This window comes from Sinohyriopsis cumingii, chromosome 9 (assembly GCF_028554795.1).
Source record: "Sinohyriopsis cumingii isolate HCF-2022 chromosome 9, ASM2855479v2, whole genome shotgun sequence".
Classification (NCBI taxonomy): domain Eukaryota; kingdom Metazoa; phylum Mollusca; class Bivalvia; order Unionida; family Unionidae; genus Sinohyriopsis; species Sinohyriopsis cumingii.
The window spans coordinates 66,121,999-66,128,628 of NC_142969.1; the positions used below are offsets into that span (position 1 = coordinate 66,121,999).

A 6,630-nucleotide genomic window follows, 5' to 3' on the forward strand; every position below is an offset into this window, starting at 1 on the left:
ATATGCCATCCGTGGACGTGTCGAAGGCGTAGGACAGGAGCAGGGAGAAGAAGATCCCAAAAAGTGTTGGTGCCAGCACGCAGCCCTGCTTCACACCACTGTAAATTGGGAAGGAAGTTGAGGATGATCCATCATACAGGACTGTTCCCTTCATATCTGCATGGAAAGAGATTATCATGCTGAGGAGTTTTGGGGGGCAACCGATCTTACTCAGAAGTTCAAAAAGGCCCTTCCTGCTGACCAAGTCAAAGGCCTTGGTGAGGTCGATGAACATCATGTAGAGTGGTTGACCTTGCTCTCTGCTCTTATCTTGGAGTTGTCGTAGGGAGAAGATCATGTCTGTCGTCGACCTGCCTGCTCTGAAGCCGCACTGTGATTCCGGGTACACACGGTCTGCCAGCAACTGCAGCCTGTTGAGTATGATGCGGGCGTACACTTTACCAACAATACTCAAGAGCGAGATCCCTCTGTAATTATTACAGTCACTGCGGTCGCCCTTGTTTTTGTAAAGGGTCACAATTGTGGCATCACGCATGTCTTGGGGGACTACTCCTTCCTCCCAGCAGCGGCAAAGTAGGTCGTGCAGTGGTTTAATCAATGCTGGTTTTCCACGTTTGATAGCTTCGGGCGGGATGCTGTCACTACCTGGTGCTTTGTCGTTTGGAAGGCAGTCGATTGCTTTGCTGAGCTCCTCTAAGGTTGGCACTTTGTCGAGCTCTTCCATGGTGGGCAGATTCTTTATGCTGCTGAGGGCTGCATCAGTGACTGACGTTTCTCGGGAGTATAGTTCTGAGTAGTGCTCCACCCATCTGGCCATCTGTTGCCCACGGTCTGTGATCTTCTCTCCCGTCAGGGATTTCAGGGGAGCGACCCCTTTCACTGTAGGGCCTAGAGCCTTCTTGATGCCACTGTACATGCCTTGGATGTGTCCGGACTCGGCACTGCGCTGGATCCCTTCACACAGTTGTTGCCAGTACTCGTTCGCACACTGTCTAGCAATGCGTTGGGTGTTACTTCGGGCACTTCTGAGAGCAGCAAGCGTCCGTTCATTAGGGCATCTTTTGTAAGCTATGAAGGCTTTTCGTTTCTCCTCGATTTGTGGTTCCATCCTTGATAGGTGTGCATTGAACCAGTCCTGGCTGGGTCGTTCCTTCTTGCCAAACGTTGACATAGCTGTACTGTAGATGGCACCCTTCATGGCGTTCCACTTGGCTGTAGCGTCATACTCAGGCAGGTCCTGGAGAGCCTTGTTCAGGGCAGACACATACTCCTCCACCTTGGCAGGGACTGACATCTGTGCAGTGTTTATGCGAGGACGTCCTTTTGGTTTTGAGCAGTGTAGCGCGTGTGGCTGTAGTCGCACTCTGCTGCTCACAAGGGCATGGTCGGAGTCACAGTCTGCACTGTGGTAGGTTCTGGTGGAGAGGACGCTGTTAAGGGCAGAGCGCCTGGTGATGACCAAGTCGAGTTAGTGCCAGTGATGAGATCTGGGGTGTTTCCATGACACTTTGTGTTGTGGCTTACACTTGAAGAAGGTGTTTGTGATGCACAGGCCATGGTAGGTGCATAGCTCCAGCAGTCTCTGGCCGTTTTCGTTGGTCTTTCCAGTGCCATGATATCCGAGGCAGGTAGGCCAGGACTCCTGGTCCGCACCTACTCTGGCATTAAAGTCGCCGAGGAGGAATAGTGGTTCATTTTTTTTCATAAAAGTGTAATGTGGGCATAAAATAAGAAAATTGAAAAGGGATAGACTATCACGTGTATTCATGAAGGAATGACGTGTGCAACAGCACAGACTAGTTGCGAAGCCTTCTTCTTACGTTGACCTTATAACATGATAATTTGTGAAGTGGCTCCTTGTAGAATAACAAAATTATGTTTGCGCTAGATATAACAGCGACTGAACAAACGACATTTATTACGTCATTATGGTCGGTACTACTTTTATTATCAGAGAAACTTTAACAGAAATCGATTGCATAAGGGTGTGAAGGTGATCTTTTATAGATCATGAAGGCACATTGAACAAGTGCGAGGGAGTTATTGGTTGATGTTCGCAAAAGTAATAATGTGTAATTCATGACTTACGATCGCGGAATTCTTGATGACGTAACCATTAAAGCAGGTAACCCAACTAAATTTTCTTTTAGTTTTAGACATTTGTAATATCATTAATAGCATTATGTGTGATGATACAAACACACACTTGTGTGATCAAATATTTCAGACAAAATGCACTTCTTTTGCTTCTCTTCAACAGCAGGGATACAAAAACAACATAAACTCTGAAGAGAACCATGCTACTTCAAACGAAATTTGGGATACGATGTATGTTCTGTTTTTGGCAATCATAATAAGAGGTGCGCGGTATTACCAGAGTACCGGTTTACCACGGAAATTTGTTCTGGCGGTAAGTATAACTGTACTTTTTCGCTGTATCTGTACGTCGGTAGTTTCCGTCCGTAAGGAGCGTCTTTAAAATCCCGAGGAATCTTGTTACGACTTTAATGATATTTACAGAGTGTTTTCATTATTCCCAATCTGATCAAAATCAGATATCCCCTGTCCTACGTGAAGCTCTGATAGCAACCTCTAAGTTGTCATGTTCTGGTGACATTTGAATTGGAAATGGAAATAAATATTCAGAAATCTAAAAGTGAATAAAATCGTTCGGCACACATTGATATTATTTAGCCATACTGTTCCATCTCCCAAACGCGAAGATATAACATTTCATCTGATTGGCTGAAAAGATTCGCGATTATGGTAATAACAGAAGTCACCAGGACATGACCTCTATCAAGACCCAGCACCTGTCTCCAAGTACACGTAAAACTTCCGTCCACGACAATTTTCTGCATCCGCTACCCCACTTATCACCCTCTTTTTCTCTACAAATAATTATTACTTATGGTTCCAAAGAGAACGTCACCCTATATCGTCAAATGTTTGTTAATCTATACCAGTAATCTCCCAAAGGGGTATTTTTAATTTTTCTGAGCTGATTACCAGCTTGGATAGACACGGCTTCGGTTGCTTATTGGTTAGATGGTCTGCCTCGGATGAAGGAGGTCGAGGGTTCGAACCCTGGCCGAGTCATTCCAAAGACCTATAAAAATTGTACTAGCAGCTACCTCGTTTGGCGCTCAACATTAAGACGTTAGTGTTAGGACTTGTCGGCTTGGTGTCAGCATAATGTGACTGAGTGAGACATGATGCTTCATGTCCGTGGCGTGATGCCCCATTTCTAAACATGACTATAAACTGCCACACTGCAGACATAGCAGCGATATGACTGCACATATTGTTAAAGTTACATTAAAATAAAAACAACACACACACACACACACACACAGAAAACACACAGAAAACACACACACACACATCAGCTTGGACCTTAGGTTTATCTGACAGGCTAAGCTTTTGTGGAAAATAAATTTACATGATTTGACAATTCAAATTATTTTCAATTGGTGTAAATGCTTGCTTAAAACGGTTTCTTTATCAACTGCTCCATCAATGAAATGGAAGATCAATGTGCCGGGAGCGCTTTGAAATCTAATTTCCAGAATACTTTATTTAGTTTATGATGGCGTAAAATTATTATCAATTTACCTATTCAAGTTTTTAAACTTTATCAGGATAGATTGAGTCTATTAGTTTTACGAACCATGTTTTATTCCTCATATCACAGATGCATTTTGTTTTCATGTCAGTCACTTCAGTGCATCTTCATTTTGTTATCTGATTGCTGTAGGTTTAACCATTACAGGATTGCTGCTGTCGTCTTTGTTGTTGTTGCCACGTTTTGTATACCCTTGCTTGTAGATCGTCCATTAGTGAATAATAATTCAAACAAATAAATTGATGGATTTTATAATACTTACCCACAAGGTTAGAAAAGGTGAGAATTTTATTTTTGATTTCAATAGTTAATTTACATACAAATTTACAGAAAAGGCAAATGTCGATTCTTGTTCTGAAGAAAAGATCAAACATTAACAGCAGCTTAACGAAAACAAAAGTAGAATGTACCCTTATTTTAGTTGACCAAACACTAGGGACAATTTGCTACCCAGTTGTGTCCACAACCGGCAAACGTAACCGCCCGCTCTGTTTGAGTTCGTTATTCTGTCGCCGACGTCGCGGTGAGCTCCATGTCCAGAGCAGGTTTGTGGTCGGGGAACACATTTTACAGTGTTAATGTATTAGAATAGACTTTAACAAAATTTTCAATTAAACTCAGCTAAACGTTGCACTGTTTCAACAAAGATCAGCGGGGGTTAATTACTTGTCCTTTGTCAAGTATTCTATTACCCTTCTCTTGAGAAGCCAGCGCACACAGTGTTTTGTTGTACCATTATTCACACTGTTGCCTTTTCAAGAAGCGGGATTTCCTCTTGTCTGTTCCTGCAAGTGTGAGAACGCATTGAGCGGCTACCGTTGCACATTTCTCTTGTCACCTTATGGTCTAGTAGACTTCGAGCTGGGAAAACAAGATCTCCACGCAGAAATCGAAGTCCAGATATCATAACACTTTGGATTTTAGAATGCTTTCTTTTGGCACAAAAGAATTTTATGTGTTAATGCCTGGCATTGTATAATCCTACCGACATGTGCAAAGCATCTGAAGTGCGTGCTACCAAAAGTACCCCAACTTTGAAATTTTATACAACAAACTAAAAAGGGTCTAAGTTAGCGCGGATTTTAACAATTCCTCTTTCTCAATGGAGAAACGCCTTCGCCATTGAAACAGTTAAATCTGCCAGTTCTATCTCCGCGCTGTTGGGACGTATATCAAATTCTTCAATAGAGTTAGACATAAGGTACAGCCTGAGTTCTCCACCCCCATCCTGAGTTTACAGTGGCAAATTAAGGAAACATTCTTCCGGCCATTCTGATTTACATACAGAATGGCGAATGTCTTACTTTCTCAATGGTTTCTTTGTTTTGATTCTTCATAGATCTAGACTGGTTAAACAAATAATAGAAAAACGAAGCTTATGCACACAAAAAGGAAATAATAAAAGAAGAGACCGCTATAACAGAGTCCAGAAATATGAAACAAACTGAAATTGGTCTTTGTATGTAAAACAATTGCACCCACGGCCCCACTCCAAGAAAAATGAAAAAAGAAAAGTCTACATTGTTCCTATTATCATGAGTAACGTGAAGTTTTACATCGTTTTTACGACACATGTCAAAGTGATAATGCCATGAATTCAACCTAAAATTTCAGATTATGTGATCTGCATCTAAATTTCTTAGCATTGATAAAGAGACCCTTAAGATCCCAAAATGACAGGACGGCAAGCTAGTTCTTGTCTGGATTTTAATAAAGAGACAGTTAACTCCCCAAAATGCTCAAGAAGGTACCACACCAAAAGATGGAGAAGTGACATTACTGAGGATCACCTATGTAGTTTTCAATATGATGCTTTAAATTTCGTACATATATAAGAATGAGGTCTACAGGTGAGTATATAAGAGTGGGGCCTACAGAGTAACTATATAAGAGTGAGGTCTAAAGTGTGACTAGATGAGAGTGAGGTCTACAGTGTGATTATATAAAAGTGAGGTCTACAGAGTGACTAGATGAGAGTGAGGTCTACAGTGTGATTATATAAGAGTGAGGTCTACAGAGTGACTAGATAAGACACATATTGATAAGAAATAATAACGATACGCACATACAATGCGCGTATGTATCAAATGTAATATGCAGTTCAGTATTAATATGAATATTTTCTGTAAAGGGATGGACTATGCTCGCCTAAGACTGGGGTGGATATATATTTACTGGGAGGGGAGGTGGTGAGGGGTATATCACTCACACTATGGGAGATAGTGGCGGTGTCCCAAAACCCGCTCTCACATGATAGAAAAACCTCATCCACAAAATGAGGTGAACAGGTCCACTCAAAATGAAATAGACAAAACTAATATAATTTTTAAGAAAACCAGAAATACTTGCATTCGCTAATATAATACTAAACCAATTTTTGATAGTTAACATAGGGACTCACAGTACTAATTCAGTTTCCTTTGTAAACGTATGCAAACACCATCATATTTTAAATTCAATAGTTTTAAATTTCTGATCAAACCTATATTTATCAGTATAGATGACGCCTGGATGACAGCTTCTGTGTACAGAAAAGGATATGAGCTGCTGCATTTTCTGGACCTACGTGTGTTTACAACATGTGCTTTCAATTCCGCACCAAAGAGTCAGGTGCTAATTTCAGTAATGAGTATTACAAACTCAGGACTTTTAAAGGACTGGAATTTCATTAATAAAACAATCTCTCTATTTTTTCAGTTACAGTTAATATAAGCTCTCAAAGAATTCTTTTTCTTAAAAATAACTTTCAGTATCAACTAATCCTGGCCAGCCAAACCCATATATACTCTATTTTATATTCACTATTTCAAGACAGGTTCCCATTTTCCCACACAATTAGTACCGCATGACCACATCTCGCTGCTGTAACAAGTAACAGGGGTTATGTCCCTTTCAATAAGCTGTGAGGATGATGAGAAGTGAGATCACGGCACTACCCATTGTTAGCAGACCGGCATAAGGGTCTCAAATATATGGGCATAACAAAGAAATCTGCAAGACGCACA

The 6,630-nt window shown here is 41.2% G+C and overlaps 1 long non-coding RNA gene across 1 annotated transcript; it reads left to right on the forward strand.

Moving 5' to 3' along the window:
- The first annotated feature begins 2,264 nt into the window (after positions 1–2,264).
- On the forward strand, positions 2,265–6,313 carry LOC149791939 (uncharacterized). Its single transcript, XR_016423234.1, has 2 exons — positions 2,265–2,410; positions 6,126–6,313. It is a non-coding gene; the product is annotated as an uncharacterized LOC149791939 (long non-coding RNA).
- Positions 6,314–6,630: the final 317 nt, after the last annotated feature.